Raw genomic sequence first — 26,907 nt, 5'->3', positions numbered from 1 at the left:
AGCACAACTGCTAATGTTTCTCTTTCAATATGAATGACATCTACTATCTGCTAAAAATCCCCAACGCGACCTAAAAATTGAAGTACCACAGAAATGTACCAGGTAGACTTCCCATTAATTCCATGTACACACGTGGAAAACATTATTACGTTTTAAATGCTTAATTTTTGGTTTGCATGTTTTAATTTCGTATCTCAACTGTACCAGTCTTAACAAAGAACAATGGTCAATACATGTTATGAATGCAAATATGCATACATCGTTTAACCATAGCTTTGGTTAAAAGCACACACACGAATTTCCAAATGACGACTGAAGTTATGTGTATTATACATATAAATGTTGTCGTAAACGTTTTTCTTCAGTAAACTTTGCAGACGAGCAAAACTTGCAAATAAAATATTGACATAACGATTTTACAAATACAACCATTGTACCTTAGGTCATAATTATTTAACACACGACACTACTGGTGTACCGTAGATTCTCTCCAATCAAGTTTAGAAACCTCATCCTTCGTGGACATTCCAGGCAGCGTCTCAAATGGGATCGGTTGGCGAATGAAAAATCGTTATGTGCGAATGTCAATCGACCGTGTGGAGAGATTTATAAAAGAGAAAAAGACAACAACAAATTTGTGCCTGGAATAATTATTGGACAGTTTATCGGAATGCATAGGCTTATTGTTTAAGGAGTACACATTTATGTACAACTATCAAAAACGCAAATGTGCATGGTTCTGGCTCAAATTGGTTCGGATAATTAAATGTAAGTTTACGGATTTTTTTCTTCCGTTGTGTTTGTCGTTGTCTTTCACATTTTCGTTTTGATGTATTTAGTTATATTTTTTTTATATTTAAATTGATATTTTAAATGTATTATACGCTTTGCTTCAAATTAAGGAATACATCGCAGACATTTAAGGTATAGTAGGTATGAAACATTGTAACATCGTTAATCAATAAACACCAACCTAAGTATTCATTAAAATTAATTTGAAAAATTATTTAGGGGAAATGGAATATTGTCTTATTGAACACGATTGTCGTAATACCAACATTACCCGAAAACACATACACAGTTTATACATATTTATGTTTTGTATTTTGTGAAGCAATTTAAGACATAACCTATCATGAATGGACGAATATTTATACATATAGCTAATGTACTTTTGTAAGGTGTCCTTGACCCCCACAAACCTATTTACAAGGAAAATATATATAGAAAAGATGAAAACTACAGCTAAGAACGTTATGCAAATATATTGTGAATTTAGAACGCGACAATGCTGCATTTTATTGCTATATAAAATATAAAAAAACCTGAGTTCATGGCTATTGTAGGTGATTTTGAAATAATTACTGCAGTAGGATCTGAAATAATATGATATAATGTCTTATATTAGCAGTTATAATAGGTTATTTGTATATGCCCATAAATAGTTAATTTTTTTACAGATGAGAGCAATTTATTCTCAATGTCTATAATTTATAAATAAAAAAAATGATAATGCTTTTAAATTTAAGGAGATACAATAAGTAAAAGGCATTCGACAGCAGTTCAAACACACACATATTTATTTCTATTTCAGGTAAAGTATTCATCTTATTAACTTGGTACAAAGGAACAAAGTTTTGTAAAACAGTCATGTTTTGAATAACTAATAAATAACAGCAATGCCCAAAGTTCCCAAATTAATGTCATTGATAAGTTCAACTATTTAGAGTAGTCAAAATTGCTATACAGCAACGGTTAAAGTGAAATTATGGGCATTTTTCACTGTTGAATTGAGCTGAAAAGAATTAACAGGTCAAACGAGTTAGTTAAAATGTGGTAACTGACCAATTTTCTGAAACTCATCTTGCTACCAGTTTGTTTATAAAAATATATATTATATTCGATATTTAACATGACTGTCCCAGTCCTCTAAGCCGAGCGGAACTCTCTTTTTATAAGAATCGGAGTTAGTGTTCGTGTGTCGTATGAATATATATCGTTGCAGTAAAACGAATCATTTCTGTCGTCAGTTGTCAAACGAATGTACGGTTGATATTCAAATGCATTATTTTTCTATTTCCGGGATATTGTTTTAGTATGTTGATGCTGCATTAACAAATTTAAGTGTATATGAAGTGAACACCAAAAATAAACAACAGTTGCGATAGACACCTATAAACATAGCATATACTGTTAGATGCGTCTAATGTTACTTTAAAAAACGTTGGTTTTCTTACCAAACGTTTAATCGTGAAATCTGACTTTTATTTTAATACATGCTTAAAAACCGAAACATTCTTTAAAGGGGTTAAAAGTTGCCATTCCATAACATGTTAAAATAAGCGACTGTTGTTAACATGTCTATTGGTTAACAGCTTATTTGGCGCATCGAAGTTCATATTATGTTTAATTTGATTTTAAGACGAAATGGTAATGAAGAAAAAGTTCATTCAATACATTTGATTATATTGATGAATAAAATTAAACGATGTTTAAGACGAAACATGAAATCTATTAATACCTCATATTATTTATTTTAATTATTGATACGTAAAATGTTTAAAACAGTTTCATTTGTTGTGTGTGTAAATAAAATAATCTCCTTTACTGTTATCTTGCCATTTTCTGATGACGATGCAATCGGTTATCAGAAATATAAAAATTTCTTTGCCGTGTTGATGGTTTTATATATAGAACATAAACATACATTTTTTAAGGTTGGCATGTTTTTTAAATTATAAATCCCACTTTGGTTGTTTACTGCAAAAGTCCATAAGTTTTGAAAAACAAATCTCCTTGTGTATATTAAGTCAGCTTTATTTGCCTTTCGTAAAATTAATTTTCTCGTTCGCAGATGAGAGAAGTTTGTGTATGAATTGTTAAATTGGTCTTAAAACTTTGAATAAGAACTATTTTGCAGGAACAGTGTATGTTAACCAGATACAGCGGGTCGGGGATATAATATGCACCAGGGAAATCAAACACAATTCCCGAATATGGAAAATTAATACAGTATTGAACAAAACTAATCATGCTTGAAGTAAAACAAAGTAAATCGTTTCGATCCTGGTCGCCAAACATTATTATTCACGGACATTCACTGGTTATTATAATAAATTTAACAAAATTCGTATGAATAATCTATGTTAACAATACTTTTACTGGTGAGATCTTTATTCTAATATAGTGAGAAACATGGAAGTGCCAACACTTTTACCTGCATATTGACTTGAATAATGTTAGTTATATAACCCAACTCAACTTAGTTATATCAAAATAGTAGTTCTTGTAAATTCCGTACATACAGTATGCTATAATATCATATAACCTACCTGCATTCCTCGTGTATGGAATATAACGCACTCTCTTCAATTTGAAATGATACATTATAGTGTGACACCTTCTCTTAACGCGACATTTCTGGAATTAGCATTTGATACCACGATTTACTTCATTAGACATTAAATGTCGAAACATCTGACGTCCGGTTTCGTCTGATTCTGTTTGTTAATAGACCATTTTTTTGATGAATTGCACATGGCCTAGCAAATATTCGTTATTGATTTATAAAAACAACAACAAAAAACAACAGCAATACTGACAATCTTATGACAATGTTTGTTATTGATAAGAACTTATGAACATTAATATACTTTTCAAATTAAAATTAATTATTATCATCAATTCAAAAGTCAGACGAAATTTTTCATTTTATTCTTGTTTTACATTCATTTCATACAGATATGATACCATGCAGCGTCTGTCTCCGAATAATCAGATACGACGCCTTAAGGACGTGTGCACTTCTAAAGGATTTGATAGCTTTGAATGATTTATTGATTTGCACCGAGGTAATTGTTAAAGCATGTTAGAGGCATTTTCATCTTAATTTGTTGGTATGTCTAAAACTTCCGTTCGCTTTAGCGTCATTTTGTTATGAAAAAAAAGATGTAGCATGGAGGTTTCGATACATAAAATGTAATTGGTTTTTAATTTACGTGACGGTCTTGATTTATGACACCGTTGCGGGAATGGTGTTAATCTGTTCAGAGTTTTTATTAAGAAACTTTCATATTCACTTATATTTCACAGTTGTTAAGGGTATTAAGTAACATTGGGGATTTTTAGTAGTATTCTGTATAAACAAGACGTTTTAACAAATAACAGTTATCACCGCTGATATGTTTCTTTTTCGAAAAAAAGGCAACTTCCATTGACAGAATAACTCTCCGTAATAGTCCTATATACAAATGTTGCGATAAACGGCAATGAAGGCTGTAAATGAACATGTTGCTTTTTTAAACTGTGATGGGCTAATTTCAGAGATGTTATGAACATCTTCAAAACATATATGTGCAGCGTGAAGATAGCTGCATGCCAAAAATATGCGGATATCAAAGCATAGTGAGATTGAATAAAGAGATATATTTTTGAATTCCAACTTATCTCCATAGACAGCCACATCATGTCCAATTATAATTTTATTTCCTCTTCCTGTCAGTGCGGATTAAGATGAAAGGGATTCTATGGATCCGGTGGAATCAAACCGCGTGAGATCATGTCACTGCCGATGAATTCCAAAGTAGATAAATACGGTGGAAACGAAAAGCTTAATAAGAGTACGCATTCCAACACCGAAAGAAATTGTTGAGAACAAGTGTCAAGGAAAATGCTTTGAATATTGCATTTTTAATACATCGTTGTTACAAATTACTAAACAGGTTAATAATATATCCTTATTAATGATTAGATAACCATTTTAATACATCGTTGTTACAAATTACAAAGCAGGTTAATATTTTATTAATGACCAAATAACTTATTTAATTGACATTTTCTAGTTTGCTAATTAAGGTAAGGCTCCAATAGTTAAGGGAGCATTCTATTTATACATTTTACGAGCGTTCATAAGGGATTGTTGTCTTGATATAAAGGAAACAAAACATTGCAGCTCCCACATAAATAAAAAGGACTGATAGCCTAGCAATCGAAAACATATAAATATTAAGGGCCATTTTTATTCGAACTGTCATATTTAAAAAAAAATCTGCAAATCCCTCGAGTCATTACTTTATTGCCATGTTTCCTACTTTCTCAACAAGCATTGACGGATTGTTTAGAAGCTCATAATGGCTTTTGAGGCTTCACAGAAAATGCCATGCTCCAATTTCTGTGAATCACTTAAAGACTTTCGCACAGTTTTTCCCTTCCGGTCAGTGATGGCGATGAGAATGGTACAATCGATTTCTTGTTTCATTGTGGCGTACAAGATTGATAATGTCAGACAATACCATTGATATTGCTTTAGATAGCGGAATACATGATCTTGATTGGCCGCAGGCTCGGTTTGTTAACTTTACGTTCACAAGGCGGAGAATTGTTAATAGAAATTTGTTATCACGGCGGTAAATAACAAAGACACTTTTGATAGGGACTGCAACTTAATGAACTATATGATTATGATGTTAAATATATCTAATGTACTTATGATTTTCAATTATAATTTTCGCTTGTCAATTCTCTTTGTTCATGAAAAATACATAATTGATCTACTTAGGAATTCAATAACCATGGCACTGTTTAACAATCTACAAAGTATTAATACATTATTTTTGGCAATATTGACCAGTTAGAAAACTAAAATATATCTTGTTATGAACAAATGTTTACGTTTCTTGCATTTTTTATCTAGATTTTAAACTCCGACTGTTACCATTATCTCTGGAAATATGGCCGTCGACATAGATGCGCAAACACGGAAAGCCCCTTAGACCGCTATCGGGTATCCAGCTAAATAAAAAAAACACAAAAGTTTTTACTGCAGGATTACAAGACAATTAAACAATCACGTGTTTAAAGATGACTTCAGATCTTTTATCAAAAGTCATTTAATTGTATATATGTATATACGTTGAAGTTTGTTCGCAAATCAAGGCTATAATTGTTCATTTACATTGTTTCAAAAACAAGTATCGAGTTGCAAATATTAATTTGAGAAATACAAACCAGTGCATCGTGCATGGTCTAGGCAAGTATTAGAGATCAAAACTTTCAACCAGTGTTCCCGACTTAACTACCCTCCTCTTTCGTGGAACTCTATGCTTGGTATTCGCAAGGTATTCGCATTAAATCAAGTCGCGTCGAATATGAATTGCCTGATACCAACTCTAGGCGAAGTCTCTTCTTTTAGAAAATCATCATAATATGGCCATGCAATTCCCTTCTCTGTTTAGATCGATAACACAGAGAACATAATAGTATAGCTCAGTATAGATACTCATTAAGTGTCTCTCATTCTCTCTGAGCTGCAATTTCATGTCATTTCACAGATTCATGATTTCAACATTTGAAGCAGACGATATATAAACTGTTTAAGCGTCGAAAACGACAACGGGCGAGGCATGGTATGGTATTGCGCAAGGGGGGTTAGAGGGTTAGGGTTAGGGTTAGGGCTAGTGTTAGGGGTCGGGTTAGGGTTTGGGTAAGCCTAAACCCAACCCTAACCCTAACCCGACCCCTAACCCTAACCCTTACCCTAACCCTTTTTTGGGGTTATCACCCCTGACCATGCCTCGCCCGTTGTAGTTTTCCGCCTCCCACTTACATATGTTTCTAATCAACCATATTCACATTCGACGTTGATAGTATTCAATCACCGCTCTTCCTCGTAAAAAGCGGTTAAACAACAAAATATTTTGAATACGCAGAAAAAGTACATGAATGCATGAATATGTTGGTATTATTGAAAAAGTTCCAGTGGTCGTGTTATTATACTGTGTGGAATGAAAATAAACCATTGACTTAATGGCAAATCCACATTTTCCGAATCATTTAAAAAGGCTCTATAAAATACATCAGTGCTTGCAAACATATTGAATATCAAAGCTGATTATTGCCCGAACAAATTTTTATAAATTATGCTGCCCGCAGATTGGGTGAAAACCAAACAAGATTCAAACTAGTGGTCCGACACCACTAAGTTCTTTTTATTTGTTTATATTTTCTTATTTGTTTGTCTTCAAAAGGCTGAATATTATTGGCCTCACTTTTTATTTGGAAATCTGGTCAGTATTCCATCACGCGGTTTCAATGTTTATCCTTGACAATGTATTAGGACTCTTGTTGCTCCTTCATTGGTCTAAATCACAAGTATCGGGTTAAATACATACACGCGGCAGTTCTCTGTTGAAACATTTATGGTCACAGTGTGCTAAAAGATTCCATAAACGCATTAAAAAAAAAGCCATAACTTTAACACAAATAATCACAACGTTGTGTTCAAAGAGACCCTCATAACCATACAATAACCTTACAGATCATGCAAAGCCGAAAGTTCACTGTTTGTAGGCCATCTTTGTAATGGCTAACCTCAATTTGAATGTATACCACCAATTGTGAAGGTCTCATTAGGCCAACATTTTTTATTAAAATGATTTTCGGATTTTTTTCTAAAAGTGTCGGGTAGGAGGACGGAATAAAAAAAAGATGGGTTACCAAATATGCACTCATTTAAAAATGTTATGGTATGAAGTTCTTTTTACTAAGCAACCACAGTGATTGTTTCAAACATGTTGATGTTCAAAATGATCATAATCAGACTGTAGGCCTTGATGTGCAGTTTTTAAATTAGTTTGAATTTTAAAAATATCTTAACTAGTTCAAAAGTTAAGCAATTTTTTAACTTGTCTATAATAAACTTTTTGGTGATTTTTTGATGTTTTTTTCACAAGGAATCCATATGTTGCATTAAAAATACTTTATCTCAACAAACAACCAATAAGCTATTGAGGTTTAAAAGAAACATTTATAGTTTATTGTCCAGTAAAAATCAAAGACTTATTATAGCATAATAAAACGCTTTTCAGGGGTTTCACTGGCCCAAAAAAAGTTGTCGCATTTATCGCGGTGTGAAAACCGCCCGCAATTCAAACTTAATCAATAAGGATAATCATTTAAGGAACCTTACTACATTAATGAATAATGGCATTTACTATATTTTTTACTCCGAGAAGTATGTTTATACATAAATAACAATAAGTACCTTCATAAGTCTTAACATTAAAAGCTTTATTTTTATATAACATTTTTTTCCACTTGATAGACCAAATAACCAACATAATATAATAACGTTAACAATAATGTTACAGAATGCTGCATAAATGTTTCAGAATTATTTATTAAAACCTAGAATCACACAAATATATATCATCTGAAAGGAAAAATAAATAAAACATCAGAAAATAAAGCATCTCAATTCAAATTGTTACACAGTTTATACATTTGGTCATTTGGACATGATATACATCAACTTCTGTTTATTATCAAATTTAACAAATTCTAAAACAACACCTTTTGTTAAAAGGTTTTCTGTTAGTTGTGGTGGTTGATTTCCAGGTTCAATTAAATGGATATGTTTTCACATCTATTTCTTGACAGAAAGAAACAGGATAATTGCCACCATCCATTCTTGTTGTCTGAAATAACACAAAACATATTTGTACAAACTATATACAACAAATCAACACATAAATGTCACTACCTTTATATATGTCCGAATTTTAACATATCCGAAATATAGTACATCGAGTGAAGGACCTACTTTTGGTTTCAGAAAAAATTGGTATCTTAATTAAAATATACCGTTCCCAGAACATTTTAATAATGGAACTGTTAAACACAAATGCCTGTTGAAACAAGTTAACATGTGTTTTTGTCATGGTATTGATTAAAGAAATAGCGTCCCTAATAATCGTTATAATTATTGATCTTCGTGACAGTTTATCCCAGCATAACATACTTGATAGTTCAATGTCAAAAAGGAGCTGTTAATCCGATAATAACCCCGATAAACTTGACTATTTTATTTGGACATTCATGGTTTGAAATCGTTTTAAAATTGTTGATTATGCGATTTTTGAACTTTTGGTACGAACCAGTTCGGAACAAAACCGAAGTTTCGTACCCATTGAAAATAACGAAAAAACACATACTGTATGCACAAATTCGTCACTACAACTACATTAACAACACATAAAATTTAAATCTCAAAAATATGACCGTATTTGTGCGTAAAATATGGAAGGTTTAAAGTTGATAGGCGTAAATGGGTTTCGCAATTCGAGCACCTGTTAAATTAAAATCGTTCTTTTCTTATTGCTTTCATAATATTTTTTAGTCATTTTAATACTATCAATTTTATAAAATTGTAAGGAAATAATAAAATATTTACTTACAAATCGATTCCATTCAGGATTTCATTTGACAGTTGCATAATTATTGGGAAATTAGCAGACTTTGCTGATGAAAGCTTTGTAGCGTTCTTCAACTTCTTGCACAAACAATGATGGCATATCTGTTGGTAAATTCCAGCACATGTACACGATGAAGAAGGTTCACGTATTAATGTGGGTAATTAAAACTGGGTTTCTTATGATGATTTATAACTCATTTGAACTTTTTCGAAAACCCGGCAAGCGTTTCGTGTTTAAAAGCCACCTTTTGGCATCCGAAAAAAAAAGATTTTTAATTTTATTTTTTTTTGGTTTCGCCAAAAAATTGGAGTCGGCGGGTCCGAAAATCATTTTATTAAAAAATTCTGGCCTTATGTAGTCTCCATCCTGCACGCAATACAGTGAATTTGTAGTACACAAAAATGTTTTTCCTTCCACACGCGCACATATATATAAACAATAAGGTCATGACAATAGTTCACACATAAAATTATGTCATCAAATAAATTGATTTGATTTTTAAGAATGTATAGAACCTGTTAGAATACTGTAACCTTTTTTATATGATATAGATATGCTGTAACACATCAATGGACTGACACTTCCGAACCTCCGACAGGTAACATAAACATATGAATCAACAACACTTACGTAGAGCATTCATTGATTAAAGATCATCGCAGATACACCTCAATAAAAGCGAACATTATGCACTTGTATTTGAGTATTGCTCTCAGAAAACGGGGTCAAGGGCATGTGCGTAAAGTATCGTACCAGATTATCATATGCAGTTCGCACAGGTTAATCAGGGACGATACTTTTCGCTTTCATTGTATCTTTTGTTGAAAGAAATTTACTTCTTAGCGGAAATCCAGTTTAGGTTGCAAGTAGTGTCCCTGATTAGCTTGTGGGGATTGTGTAACGAAACTGTTGGCGCATGCTTCAAACCCCAATTTCTCAGATCGAGGCTTCTTTCTTTGTCTCAAAGCTGGTCATGAAACCAACGGCAAAACAAAATTGCTCAGCAACAGTTTGGATGTACTGTTTGGGGGCAAACATGAAATGCTATTGATTCTTCACTGAGACCGATTCGCGTACACAAGGTCGCTGCTAGAGAGAAATATCAGGTACATGTTCAAGACAATTTCCAAGGCCTTACATGTATTGAATTACCTCGCAGCATTTAAATGTTCCCGAAGCTAAATGTAGAAAGGCAACAGTGAAATAAGTATTGATATGGCAATAGACTGCATATGTTTAAAAAGGTCTTACATAATTACATTTGAGTAAATGCCCTCGTACGATTTCATTAAGGCCGAGCTCTATTAAGCAATATGCTATAAGCACAAATTTAAGGCATTTGTTTGAGTGAAAACGCAATTCAAATGCGTTGCAGGTGCATGTTTTGTATTTTATGTTGTTTAATCATACTGGCACGTGTCTCAGCAGGTGCTACTGTGTTAGAAATATAATATTCAATAGATGTTGATGTAAATGGTTAAGAGTAATGCTTTCTGATACATATATCAAATAAATGTTATGTTCATCTTAACAACAAAACTTGAAAAATTAAGTGTCTTCCCAGATTATCCTGTGCAATATAAAGAAGTGAAACTCCAGCTGCTGGAGCAGTATTGAATTTTCATTAAAAACAATAGTCGCGAGGCAAATTGAAACTCAAAAAACAGTATCGCGGGAGATATTGTTATTTTTTACCACCAGCTATTCTTGTGAAATAGAGTACAATACACAAAACACCACTAAAATACAAATTATTAAGACGTTTACGTCACACGTTTTATACATATTATACCAGTTTACACATCTTTGCTTATTTTCAGAACTATTTCGTACAAGAATGGAGAAGGAGGATTTAAAGCGACAGGTGGAGATGCTACGGCTACACAAGGATCTGCAAAGGATGTTCGTATCCGATGCTGTCAAAGAGTAAGCAAACTATCGCATTTGTTTAACATTACAACAACTACAGCAATGTCGTTTTAAGATTGTTATCGGATTAAACAATAAAACATAAGGTGTATATAACACACGCACACACTGTATTTTATCGTCGCGTTTTCTGGAATTATTTTCTATTGTTCTTGTATAAAGTAACATATATCGTGTGAATAAATGCAGTGCGAAGAAACAATTAAACCTACGTGACAATCAGTTGAGTTTGATTATTAAGTTGAGTTGTGTCATGAAAAAAAATATCAATTGCGTTTAAGGATAATTTTTGACTAGATAGTTTATGTGATCCTTTAACAGAATATAATGTGTTTATTCGTCGTCAATATCAATTATTGTTCTGTTTCCATTCTGTTCTTATTAGTAACATCATGTATCTTGGTATTAAAAATCGAACATTCACATTATTATTACATACAAGCACTTTTACCTTCGAAATAAATCAGTTTATATAGAAATATTTATAATTAAAAACCAATGCTCTTAGAAATAAAATGAATTTATCATATTTCTGCTTTTCCATGGAACACAAAACCTGTCCTTAAATAGTGTGTACAATCTCCAAACGGTCGATCATACTGTAACTTGATTAGTTAGTACACACATATTTATTTTTAAAATGTACATCAATACATGTAGAACATCGTTTTTCTTATGTATTGGTAAAATATATGCAAAACATAAGCACTCACATCGACAAAATGTAAATAATACGGATATAACGCTTTAGCAATAATATTAACCCGAGTTATAGTCGCAACAAAATCCTTCATTGATATTGATAAATCGATACTGTATGAGAATTTTAGCTGCGCGTCAAAAAACGCACTGCTTTCATTTCTTACGCCATCATCTTTGAATAAAAAAGCTTAGTTGACCGTTTAATCAAACACAAATGAATATTCATTTTTGTATTGTTCTTATTTCGTGCGTTATGGCATTCAGTAGATTTTAAAACTGTGTATACCAAATCATTTAGTTTTAATCATGTTTTTAAACGCAAACGTGATGATAATATGACAAATAAAAATACCCCTGCTAAAACTGATTTTTTTAAGATAAGATACACCGATATGCTATATTGTTAATGCTCGAAAATAAGCAAAAGAATCGTTTTGTTGGATAAGTGTAAATTGAAACTCTTTTGTAAAAACAAATATTAAACGCTGTTTTCTGGATATAATATTTATGCTACATCATTCCAGTTAGTACTGGTTTAGTTAGTAAATATATTAACTTGAATTGTTTTTGAAGGAAGAAAAATGTTAACAGGTCTCCATAAACGAAATTGTATACAAGCGTTGTATTCGATATGCCTGAACGTCAACCTGCACGTTATTAATTTCGTCTCTATCAGAAAGAAAGCACTTGCCCGATTTTTTACAGTTAGTTAATAGCGCCCATGTATCATCTTTTTCTGCAGCATGATGTGCTTCATCGACCAAAACATTAGCGAGGACGGCTTGATCATACCACCAGACAAGAAGAAGAACCCGTGGGATAATTCCAGGAAATGTGCAATTTTGTGAAATCTCGCCATCATCCCACTACCAAGAACATCACTCTGCATTTGCATGATGCTAATTGGTTTCTTGTCAATATTTGTTCCGTTATTTAGATAGATGATCATTATAGACGTGTAGAACATTTTTCTAAGCTAATCATCGAGGTTATGTAATATATGTATCAAGCGATGAATCAATTGCTTATGTAAAATTGGCACGATTAGGGTTCCTGCATTTATTTATTAAAAGAATTGACCCCATTCATCTCTATTTAAGTTCAGTGTTCTTTTACTATAACTGAAGTTGTCTACAAATAAACGAATCGATTTCAGCATACGTACATTATACTTGTACGCAATCGTTATTGAACAAACTATGTGTGGCAGCTCAAAATCGAGTCTACTGTAAAGATGAAGTTATGTACTTTTAATAAGCGTATTTAAATTAGTAAACGGGTTTGTTAATGATCTTCTTTGTCGTTGGAGTAAAATATTTGTGTTGGTGTTGTTGTTCGAATATTTGTGGACATATTATTATTTAAATCACTGCAGGGGAGTTCAAGTTCAAGCATTTTCATTAGTTTTATGTACATTGTAGATCATATTTTTAGATGTCAGTTCTGATTCTTTTTCCAACAGTAACAACTGAATAATGAATTGTTTCAACACGTTTTGAGCCACATATTCGTATGGAGATGTACAATTTAATGTTGTGATTTATAGGAACAACTGTATGTAAACATGCAGCATAAATACCCTAGTCTGTACGGAAAATGAAGTGTACGTGAACACTTTTTTCGTGAGCTTGCACATATTTCAGTTAGGAATAAAGATTTTGATATAGAATTGTACATGTGATCATTCGACTACATTCTGTGCAAGCTAAGAAATTAATCATTCGTTCGTGACGAACTTTAATAAGTGGGGCAGGTAGCTTGCAAATTGCTCGGTTGCGCTCCTGAATATTCATATGAGCCACATTCTGTTTATAAATTAATGATATATTTTTCTGTTGGATGAAACTAAATAAATTTATAATTATATCGCACTTCACCATTTTCATGTGCAAAACAGGAATAATGCCTTCCCCGAGTGCTAAGGCATCCGATCGTCACGGATAAATGATCTTATAGTGAGCTTGCACAGAATGCAGTCAGTGATCACATATATATTTAATCAAAATCTTTACTCATAATTGAGATATTAAAATTTGAAAAGTGTTGCGTTAAAAGAAAATCTTCAAGTGTTTCGTAATACCTACGAGACCAAGTTTTGCATGACGAATTGTAATCATTTCATTTCGTCTTGCTTTCCTAGAAAGCAAACGTGAAATAGTGGGAGCGTTCACGTGAACTAAATAGGAATGATATACTTGATCACGAATGGCTTAAACGTACAATACTATGTTACCGCACTTTAAACCAGTATCATTTAAGGAAACTCCTTCTTTGAAACAAAATGGCCATTAATATTAACATTAACTGGTATATTGACTTTATTCAGTCACTATATTAAAAGTATAGCATTATTATACTGATATTCGTTGTTTTTTAAATGAGCATGCTACCGAAAGTATCCCGTTAGAAGCAAATATGCGTGTATATAATTCGAAACAATTCAATCAAAAAGATTGTCATTGTTAATAGGACAATATTTTACTAAGATAATCCATTTATTTCATTCTAATTTTAACATTTTTTTTCCGCATTTGTGAATATCATCGGTTATTAATAATCTAATAATCGAATATTTAAGATGCATCACAGATTTAGTCTGAACCATTTGCGTCTCTCTTTTTTGAGATTATTTATATAAAATAATACTACCATTTAACTCATAGTGTAGAGGCAATGAAACGACTGTTTAAAATGATAAGGTATGTTACTTTAATAGTACATCTTGCATCAGTTATTTTATTTTTATTTTTTGATTGCGTTTATTGATGGATGCTTTTTATCTTGTATTTCTGTCAATATGTTTGGTCATAATAAGTATTTCGCTTGTTTTATTTTAGTTCTTCAATTGTATACTGTTGATTGTCCCGATTCAAGGACATTGTACATATTAATTAACTAAATTTTCATATGTTATCACTTTTAACAATTAAAACAATATATACATACACTAGTGAAAGAATATAACGCACAATGACATATTTCAAATGTGATAAACACAGATTTAAACATGGTATTTCTGTAACAGTTTAGAATGCGTTCTAAGGTCGCAAAAGAACATCGAGCATTTTTATTACGTTAAAAACACAGAAAATATAGCATTTAACATTGTTATAAACCATATTATTATCTTCTATTCAGCGCGCAAGAATTTTATATGTTACTATATCTTAATGTTTGTTTTTCATTTGCATGATATCAATAATATACTAACTTTTCACATTCCTGTGTATATGATGTATACAAAGAAATACGTGTGAACTGTTAAATGGCATTTAATAAAATTAATTAAACGGATAACTTATTTTCAATTTATATATTGGTCTTTCATATACAACTGTAACAGGGATATAAATATTGCATATATCAATAATAGATGGGTATTATCAAATTGAACATGTGGTTTAAAATCTATAACTTAGTAACTGCAGTAAAAGTTATACAAATCTTGATGCAAAACACTTACAAAGTTTCAAAGAACTTGTTTAAGTACCATTTACATAGTTCATAAATTTAATGAAATCATAACCAAAGGCTCAATGTGCAATACTAAATGTTTATAGAAGTCATATTAACTAATTCTAAATAACTTTATGGTATTAGTGTGCATTTTTGCTTTATGTATATACAAAACTTTTTCACATTATTTTTGGATGGGTTTGCAATAATTATTTCCAATCATAATTTCAAAAAGGTTTAGGTCTTTTGGTACATTACTTTTTAAATTGATTTGAATTTAACAGGTTTATCTTAATTCGTACATAATAATAGGCTTATTTGTATATGTTAAGTTTCATCCGATTACAAATACAATATAACAATGAATCAAAACAATTATCACATCTTCTATAAAAAAAACACACGAATATGATTCGGCATCAAAAACACAGAACTGTGCAAAGACATCGTCAACAAATATCCATCAAAGCGTATATATATAAGTCGACATAAAACTATGTTGATTAAATGTTCGATCGATCGCTAAATATGACGGTAACTGCTTCTTAAAATTATTGATATAATCTGGATTGTCCTGTGTGTAATGTGTTGATGACAATTTCGATTCGATATTCAGCAAATAGCACTCATAAGTCAGCTTTATAGACCTACTTATCGGAAATACCCCTGATGAGAGTAAGATCTGTTTGAATATTATCTTTCTTATGATGATAAGATGATTATAAGAAGATGATTGTAAGGCAAAATTAGTTTTATTTCACACTGAACCGTGAGAAAAACGATGTAGTTACATCATATTATACAGATAAAATTCGATATAAGTTGTACCAGAATTTCAATTATAAGAAAAACCTAAAGGAGTGTTGTGTTCACTTTATTGCAGATCTCATAGTACAAGATCATTCAGGGCGCGGGAAGTGTTTGCTTTTTGTTTTTTTTGTATATTTTGTTCAGATAAACACTTGATTCATGTAATTTATGGGTTTTTTAAACACGATACAATACTAAATGATTTTATTAGCATAGCAATAACAAAAATAAAATTTTGAAATGGACAATTTATTCCATGAAGCTGTCTATCGAGTTAAGATAAAAATGTTAAAACGTAATAAACTAATTCGTTATTTATACATTCATAACAAACTTTTAAATGTACAAAACACACACTGATTAACAGCCTTATTACAGAACCAGACATCTCAGACATGCTATCATTATAAGGATGCATGATCACGTGACTTTGTGCGGAACCCCCTTTTAACTTTAATGAATATAAACACGACGGTTAGTGGTGCTTTATTTCAAATAACTTTTAGAAACATTTTTTTTTTCTGAAGAATTTTAACTAGTGCATAAAAGACAGGTTTTTATGCTGCTTATGGCAATGTGAAATACACCAGAATTACTTAATTTAATTAGCCCGTGTCCTTGTTCAAAATTCGATTTGTACTACAAGGTTATCTTTCACGTAACGTGAAATTTTGTCAACGATTTCAGACGTATTCGAGAATTTATTCTTATACATTTAGACATTGAAACAAACTGCAAGAAAATCTGTCTTTTTAGCACTAAATATGTTTTGCAAATGTATTTCAATAACTTGAGATATTTGCAAAAATAAAGTTGTTAACGGTGTGATTACATTATGTCCATCCCGTGTGTAAACCCCTGAAAACCACGCTAATTCTGCATCCTGATTATACATACAACAGAAAATATACTTATAACATTACTTATAACATTATCAAAAATGACTGAGGCTTATAAACCATACATTATGCTCATTCGTTCGCTTGAAATGCTATTATTACACGTTAAAACATGTACAAATTTAAATCAAACAAAATACACAAATATAAAGGAAACTTAATACATTTATAACACCATCATTGTTGTTTTTTCTGCTTATATTTGTGAATGAAAAGGTTCGATCACATCGGTTTGATACATTAGACATTAAATATCGTGTGTTGACAATAATGAACAATTTACATTACTAAAATATTCTTAACACTCAGACAATCAACTAACCGACTTACCAACAAATCAACAAACCTAGTGTCTCAAATATAAACCTCTTCAAACTTTGTTTGTGAGTGCGTAATAACTTCTTAATATTTTCCTAATGGTACATCAACAAAACATTTCGCAGCATATTTCAACAATAGCAATTGCAGCATGTATACATATACTGACACTACCGATACAGTCCTTTAAAGGACGTTTTCACGTTTTGTTAAATTGACAAAATTGAAAACAAAATTCACATTCGCACATTTTTGTTGTAGCTATATTTTCGAGGAAAACATAAGTCACTCTGAAATTGTCATGGTCTAAAATATCCATTATACGCATCTTTTGACGATTTAAAAACCTAAATATTGTAAAGCGTTACAAACGCAAAACGGTTTAATAATTAGGAGAGTTCTGTTGTTATCGTTATAAGGATTGCTAATATAAAGTATGAAATACACCATTCACAATGACAAACTTCAATACATGCCGAAATCCGTCATAAAGTCCTTTTTATAAGAAATGTATAAATTACTACGACATTTAGTTCAAGGCCTGGTTGTCTTGGATATAAACATAGATATTATATATTATGAAACGCGTCATGAATAAAGAACATTTGCGATGGCTTACTTTAATTCGCTATGTACAGTTATAGTTATAAACCATTTTTCAAACGAACCGGCACAGTTCAACGTTTGAAAAATGTTCGATAAACATCACTTCTTACTAGGAACAACAAGAAAAGTAATATCCTACTTTACTAAAGGTCTAAACATGATCCTGGCGAAAAACGAATGAAAATTACAGTGCTCGAGACTTGAACACACATTTTCACTTACCAACATCTAAATTGGAACTGGAATCTAATAAATGCATTTTAGTGTGTATTTCTTTTTGGCGAATAAAAAGATGCGGGTACACTTTAAACATGTGGTAAATATCATTAAAATTATACTATACGCTGTTTTGCAATAATATGTCTTCGTTCATCAAAAGCATGAATCTTGCATCAAAAATCACTGTCAACCGGTATGATAGACGTTTTTTATAGTTTATTTTTTAGAACGAATAGAGCAACTTGGAATATATAGTGCAAACGAAGACAACTTTTTCATGACACTGTGCACTTAGTGCCGTATTATATTCTACAATAAATACAGATTTTTTTTATCGCCATAGCATTTCCTCTTACAGGCTTATATTCTTCTTGAGTCTTAAATGTTATGTTCCGATTAACAGCAAATATTGGTTATGTATCGGGTTAATGGAAGCAGAGGAAGCAATCTTAATTTTATCCCATGCGATAATTATTTAAGAATGTCTGTCGTGTCGGTCGGTAAAGTTACATGAATGATTCAGTTATGTTTTTATGTCGAAATACAATATTAAATTTCAAAAGGGTCGCATTATCTTCTTTGAAATTTCCCGTATTCGAATAAAAATGTTATAAATGAAATAAACGCAAAATTGTATTGCTAATATTAAATGTTAAGCCCCGTCACTCTGATATGTCTGACATTTTTAGATATTTTTTATTTTATATTTTGAAAGAACTTTTTACATCTTGTTGTTTTTACAAAAGAAAACGTGTACGGCTCCGTCTTAAAAAACAAAACAAAACAATACGTTAGAATATCTAAGCGATGTAGCCTTTTACTATTTGGTTAATAACAATTTACCATAAAAAATCCAACCAATTCAAATCGCCTCTAAAATGGGCGGATCAAGAAAATAACTACACAGCGGTCGAGTCTTAGAAATGCATTTATAAAATAACATTGAGTTCTTAAACTATCAGTTTATGTAATCGGGTTTTGTCCCCCAAATAAGAAAATCACATGTCCTCCGTAAAAGGGCACAGCTTTTAGAACGTAACAGTTCGCTACACAAGTTCCCTGACGATCATCAATATAACTATAACTATAGCGTGTATGAAAAGAACATCCAATCACGTTAAACGTCAGAAAATGACATGTAATGGCTGTTGTTATGTTGTCTGTAAACAAGTTGGACACCGTTTCGGTGATGTTTCGGAGGTATTCAAATAATTATTTCTGCTCACGTGAAATTGCTTGTTTGTGATTTCGTAATACAATTTTGTTCAGAAAGGCATAAACGACATTACCAAGTTTTGATATGCTTGTTTACATTATACATTCCGTGTCGTATAATATGTAGTCCACATAAAATCAGCAATAATTGGTTGCCATTATTATTTTTAACTAGAATACTTCGCCCTGTTGGTCGATCAAGTTGTAAGAACATTTCAGTTCATGGTTTTATCTCGGAAATAGTAGGCTAACATCCAGAAGGGTCGAATTATTTTATCTTAAATAAAACGATCGTGTCATTAATAACCATGTATGACTTGCATTTTGCACCTGAGGCAAAACAACACACATGCATGACTGTATGATCAACAGCGATTCCGTCTAATCAAATGAGGAATACAATATGACAATGCTATGATAAAAAATAATTATACATGATTGTATACCTATAGTAGTGTCAATGTATAATGCTCAGTGACACAATTAACAGTGTTGGTGTGCTGCTCTGTTATATGCTCTTCTATTGCGATAAAGCGGTTAAGTATCGACGGTATTCGTTTCCAATAAGCATGCGAAAGTGTAGTGTAATTCACAATAGTGCTTCAATTCCCCGTATAAAATGCTTTGGGTCTTCAGGCCTATGACACTGATTTTATACATAAATGAGGTTGCAGGTCATTGGAAGCAACACACATGAATACAGTATCGAACGGAACAAGTATTATATATTAAATTTGAATCCCATCACTTATAAACAGAAGCCACTATTTGATTTTATGCAATGCCTTTCTAGAGTCCCGTTATCGTGCAATATAATGTTTCGTCTGATCTTAAATGTGACGGAACCTTATCTTTCTCATCAAACGTATAATTGCACTTGATATCATACATCAACATAATAGCTAACCTTCGTGAGTCCATGCGATTATGAATTCAATGGTCAAACAGACCATTTCATGATTCACGCTTTCATCGGATTTTCTTGTTTATGATATTTTTCGTACATACATTATTTAAAAAGAAAATACATTTGGTCTTATAAGTGTTTGAATAGATGTAAGAAATGACATGAACATAGCACCGTATTAATGTTATTAAATAGCGTTAAGCAACGCCCCTCTGACTTGTTTGACATCTTAGTGGTTTTATTTATTTTCTGTTTTAAGAACGTGTATCACATACTCTTAATAAAAGAAAAAAACATCTACCACTCCTTATCCAATTCAAATGTTCTCTAAAACGGTCGGATCAAATAAATAGCTACACATTGGTCGAGTCAAGGAAACACGTTCCGAAAATTAGTTTAGGTATAGGAAATTGGGTTTGTTTCCCAATAAAAACTGTCTACGTCCTATAAATGGGTGCAACGAATAGAACAGTTGGTGATAAATGAATCACTTAGAGGAAAAAGCATTGGAGAAAAGATGATTAGACAACGTGACAGGTATGCCCGTTATGTTTTATATATGTGCCCACATAAAGTATGTCATTTTGCATCCCACACATGGGATATCACTACAATAAGACAGTGGTATACAATATATTGACAATAAATACATTTTTTTGAAAAAAAAAATAAGCCACACCGTTATGTATTTATTATGAAACAAATATCGTTGCTCCCCTTGTTTGACCTTGAGAAAATCTATTATTAGCCTCGGTGACCTTGACCTTGAACCCAGTGACCTCAAACCTCATCAAAAGGTAGAGGTCCATGCAAGGGACCTACATGCCAAATATGTAAGAGATCGGTAAAATATTGAAGGCGCTATGAGAGACTGTAACAAAAGTGTCACGGAAAATTTATTATTAGCCTCGGTGACCTAGACCTTGACCCAAGTGACGTCAAACCTCATCAAAAGGTAAAGGTCCATGCAAGGTACATACATGCTAAATATGTTAGAGATCGGTAAAGTATTGAAGGCGCTATGAGAAACTGTAACAAAAGTGTGACGGAAAATCTATTATTAGCCTCGGTGACCTTGACCTTGACCCCAGTGACGTCAAACCTCATTAAAAGGTAGATGTCCATGCAAGGTACCTACATGCCAAATATGTAAGAGATCGGTAAAATATTGAAGGCGCTATGAGAAACTGTAACAAAAGTGTGACGGAAAATCTATTATTAGCCTCGGTGACACTGACCTTGACCCCAGTGACGTCAAACCTCATCAAAAGGAAAGAGGTCTTTGCAAGGTACCTACAGGACAAATATCATGTAAGAGATCGGTAAAATATTGACGGCTCTATGAGAAACTGTAACAAAAGTGTGACGGAAGGAATTACGGAAGTACAAACTGGCAACTATATGCTCCCCACATATATATATATAAGGGGAGCATAACAACACAACTAAGGGTACCAAGGACAATGACAGTTTTATGATCAGGTTCTACTTGTCTAGACTATCACAATAAATAATTAAAATATTTTTAAGATTAAACATTTTGCGAGAATGTAATGGCCACTGTAAATCAACAGTTTATTTGCTTATGGTTCTGAAGAAACAAAATACCTACGCCTAGACGCAGGCACATACATACAATGTGCAGTTGTCTAAATGAATTGTTTAATTATTACAACCGACTTTTAGAAGCGCTATGTTTGGGTAACTTTAAGTACGTAACGGTTTTGAATCAGAATAAGATATCCTCAAGCAATTTTCAACTGTAAAATGTGTCTGTTTTGATTTCTAGTAAATAATATTAATGTCCTCTCTCAATGAACATAATTTGCCAATTGAAAATGTATTTTTAAAAATCCGATTATTTTAAACATCCGAATAAGACATGTAACTGTTGTTGTTGTTTTTATTTCTGTTGACAATTCTGCTCTAATTGAACATCTTTTCATGTATGATTTGGAGATATTCTAAACATTATTTCGATATTCTAAACATTATTTCTTATGTTGTATAATTGTTTAATTGTGATACCATAATTGAATGCAGTTTATAAAGGAAGACATTCTTCGTGATCAACTGAGTGTTGTTTGTACCACGTTTTGGTATGCATTTGTACGAAATACAGTGCGTTTTGAATAATGTGATGATCACACAGTTCATTCCCAATTGGTTGATTGATGACAGTGTCACGTTTAACCACTAAACCTAAATGAACATTTTCAGCTGCATAAGAAGTTTTCAGATATTTTAGAATGACCTTTTGAATACAATTACTATTTAAAAGTAGCGATTATTGACACCACATTCGCAAAAGATAAACCTATTAGGTGACATCATTAGGACTGCAATTATAATCCGAAAATACGCCTTTTTTTGTACAAAACATCGTACAAAAGAAAGCCAGCAAACAAACAAATAACGCACACATCAAGAATGAAATAACCAAATCAATTGTTTGTTGTTTGAAATACTCAATAATTGTTTACAGAGAACAACTAAATGCCAAACAAAAGCACAAAAGCGACAGCCGGAATTATTTGAAGGCGAGTCCCTGTTATTGATTATTCACAGAGGAAAGTGCGTCGTAATATGTATACAGCTCTACTGCTAAAGAGAGTTATATAGTACAAATAACGAAACAATTTTCAGCACAGTATTTATAATGTGGGTTCACAAAGTATTCAAGCATTCGCGAACTTCAATATCAAAAGACAGGGTAACATAAGTGAATTTTGTGATGGTAAAATATTGTGAGATGGTAAAACATGTGTACATGTACGTGGAAGTGAGAGAAGGCCATAAAAACCCTGACACGCTAATATATATACGACATCATAAAGAAAGTCCCGAGCTAGTCCGAGATCAATTTCAGCAATATGCCTTCGACATGATTTTGAGGCGTTTTGTATTTCAGTTCGAATACGTTGCGGGTGCTTGATTTGTATTTCGTATTGTCATATTATACTTAAACATGTTATTTTATTTTGTTGCTTCATAAAAACAAATCTGAGTGTGCTTAAACATTATTGTCAAGATCTTTAAACATGATTTTGAAGTTTGTGAAAACGACATTCATTCTTTTTCCAAGTATTATAATGCTCATGTTTATGCGATTTCTTAACACAATGTTAGGTTGTGTTGGTCTGAAGTATTGGTAAATATTGGTAATGTCACCACTTTTCCCGTGTTAAGGCTTACATATCGGTGTTCAATTCCATCACTCATATCTTAAATTAATAGCTTTAAACTATTGACAAATTTAAAAGTTATGTTCGAAGTAACACACGGTATTTAAAATTGAAAGTTAAAAGTCTCTTTATCTAGCGATAAACATATCAATTGTTGCCTGAGAATGATTTATTCGCTTTTAAGATATACTACATAAAACGTCTTTATCCCATTTTCACCGCGACATTGACGGTATAACACGTTGTGGGATATACTTGCTTGTATTCAACACTGTGGAATATACCTGTCGCGTGCACGGAAACTTTTTAAATGACGTCATGCGATATGCGCTAAAATTAGGTCGATATTGTTTGGTTCATTGATCGAATTTTAAGGTCACCCATTAGAAGAAAATGTGCATATTTTGCAGAAAAACATATATCTGACATATTCACCAAAAGAAATGTTGAAATAAAATATGAAATTACACGATTTTTGTTTTGTTATTTTTTTATTTATAACAAAGTCGACAAAACTTAAGCTTAAAAATTATACGACCTTCAACCTTTAAAACTAGTCATATGACATAATTTTTCGCCATCCGTATAATGAATCAGCTGATTGATGGCGTCATAAAATGACATATTATTGCGTCATTTTCCCCATTTTTTTGACGATTTATTATAAACGCGACTTATTTCACATTTTTTCTACATGTACTGTATGTCGACATATCTGAATTGTCAATTGATCACATTTTCCTTATTTCGTGTAATGTGCATTGTTTATAACCAAAGCATATACTTTTGACATTTAACTTAAATATTAAGAATGTACAACAAGCCATACACATATCGCACAGTTCATGAATAATCTGATATGTTTGCTTTCCTATTTAATTCACGTTAGGCATAGAGCTGTGTAAAGTATAAGATGGTAAAAATAGCACCACACTGGAATTGGGAACGTCCCATTTTGTACACGGGTATTTTCTACTTATTTATCTGTTGTGTACTGGAATGTTTGCCATTCTTTGTGTATTTATATATTAAATTATTTTCTCGTACAATAAGGGCATTTACCATAGATAAATAAAACATTGTGCAAGTTTAAACATAATTATGTTTGTATGCAGAAATCTGCAAATGCAACCGAGTTTACCAACGGCTATTATTAGATAAACTGCTCCGGTTCATTTGAACAGCAGTAATGTAGAGTACATGACGTAGCGTGTGACGAAGAAGAAAGTTTATCGCGTTCATAAACTCATTTGAATAAAGTGATAGAATGGCATAAGGGTCTTTATTTAACTATGCTAAAATAATTATTAAAGACCCTAGATGCAAAATCGTCAGTTATTGTGTTAAATGGATTATTAGATGGATTTTAAAGGATAATTAAAGGTAAGATACTAGTTCTTCCGTGTTTTGATTTTTGTTTGTACTTTTGTCGTTCCCTGTTCTCGGGGAAATGATTTTAACATGGGCGCCATTGATGCATCGGATCACACACGGCATACCCATAACATTATATAAAAAACACGTTCTGCGCGTCCTTAAATTCGTCGTCCGAAGTCGGAAAACGTATTGCCCTGTATATTTTGTCAAATAAAGTGTCAGTCGCTGCAATTGTCTGTTTACTCGTCAAAATTGTCAAGGTCTTCGATAGCTAAAGAAACTTCAGCGTACAGTTTATTTAGTATTGAAAGACCTGTACAAAGTCGCGCCAGTCAAAAATCATAAAAAGCGACATTTAAAGTTATGGTAGCCAGAACTAGGTCGTCGATGGTGTACATGTATGTTGACATCGACAGCATTTTGTCAGGAGCAATCGCCGCCATATTGGATTTGATCATTTTCTTTCGAAAATAAAATGAATAAAAGAGTAAAATCTTCTTTTCGCGGTCGTAATGTGTTAAAATTCGCATACTGCGTAAAATTGAATGTAGGCATATGGTGATATTTTTTACTTGTTTTACAGTTTGTGTGTGAATTTTTTAAAGACTATTTTGCGTACCAGAACAAATACATGTATATCACTACGCATGGCTACATTTGTTAGATTTTAAGCGCTTTTATGACTGAATTAAAATTATTGTTAAGGTTATTAGATCTATTTATGTTAAATGTCACGTTGAAAAAATCAAATGGGATAAATAGAATACTAGGATTAGCGTTGAATCCTCGCGCTTCCGGCGTTCTAAGCCTCGCAACATAAACTTCTCTGTATTCAACGCTAACCTAGTATTCTCTATATCTATTCATTCCTTAAGAGAAACATATCAAATGACATTTATACCAAGGATGAATTGCTTTTGATATAAAAGGAATAATTATTGTGAGAACTTGAAACTCGTTGCCAATACAAATATTAGTTATGACTTACTTTAATTCACTGTGTATAGCTTTTATTCTAAGAGCCATTTTAAATACACTGGCAAAGATGAATTTTCGATATATGTTTAAAAAATGTTCAATGCATAAAATAAGGAATAAGAAAAGCTGGTAATAGCCTAACTAATAACAGGTTTAAGCATGAACATGGCGCGATAAGCAAGAAAAAAAAGTGTTCGATAATTGCTGATTGTTCTTTATTGTAGGGGCATTTCCATTATTATTTTTGTATGCTGTAGAACTCCTAAACGTTATGTTACGATAAACAATAACTTCTGTTTTTTGCATCGGGTTGATGAACACTATCTTCGTCATTATTTTAAATAAACATGTTTACTTGTAAATGGTCGCATTATATTATCTAATAAATGTCCGTGATAAAATTTAACGATCATGTATGATTTGCAATTTGTACATTCACATTTCATGACACATTGATATAACCTTGTTTAGAAATAACATTCAATGTTTATATACACTGGAAACCTTTTTATATTATAGTGGTGGGAACAAAGCATCTGGAGACAAAATAAAACATTCAGTACATGCATCCAATTCATTTTCAGTTGCGTTTGTCAACATGGCAAAACTAAGGCTTTCAAAAAAGCGTCCTTTGGCGCTTCATTATATATATGGGCTGATGATGACCTGTTCTGATTCTCTAAAATGGCTTAAGTGAAAGCATATGTATGCATGATTTCATTTTGTAGCATTTCTTTTGTGGTGCACTATATTATACGTTCTGTCTTTGTAAATGAAAGATGATTATACTTTATTAAAGGATAATCGCGAAAGAACATTGTATATTTAAAAGCAATTCGTCTTCACGGCAGTGTTCAGATCTTAACCAAATGGTAAAAGTCTATAATGGACATAAAAGCATCTAGTATGTTCAATATGCATATAATCAATGAGCAGAATACTACATTTCACTGATGAGCCTTCTATTTAATGATGACAAGTAGAACAGCATATCTAACATAGTTTCCGAATGTTCATGTTAAATCTAGGCAATTATACTGTAGTGTCTGATTCGG

The 26,907-nt window shown here is 32.1% G+C and overlaps 2 long non-coding RNA genes across 2 annotated transcripts in view; both read left to right on the top strand.

Moving 5' to 3' along the window:
* Positions 1-26,907, top strand: part of LOC127867465 (uncharacterized) — a 136,818-nt gene that overhangs the window by 106,944 nt on the left and 2,967 nt on the right. The gene's annotated exons all lie outside the window — the stretch shown is intronic.
* LOC127867464 (uncharacterized) lies at positions 542-15,397 on the top strand. The gene is made up of 3 exons (XR_008043504.1): positions 542-768; positions 11,072-11,177; positions 12,625-15,397. It is a non-coding gene; the product is annotated as an uncharacterized LOC127867464 (long non-coding RNA).

This window comes from Dreissena polymorpha, chromosome 2 (assembly GCF_020536995.1).
Source record: "Dreissena polymorpha isolate Duluth1 chromosome 2, UMN_Dpol_1.0, whole genome shotgun sequence".
In the NCBI taxonomy this organism is placed as follows: domain Eukaryota; kingdom Metazoa; phylum Mollusca; class Bivalvia; order Myida; family Dreissenidae; genus Dreissena; species Dreissena polymorpha.
This window is presented reverse-complemented; position numbering and strand designations above follow the sequence as displayed.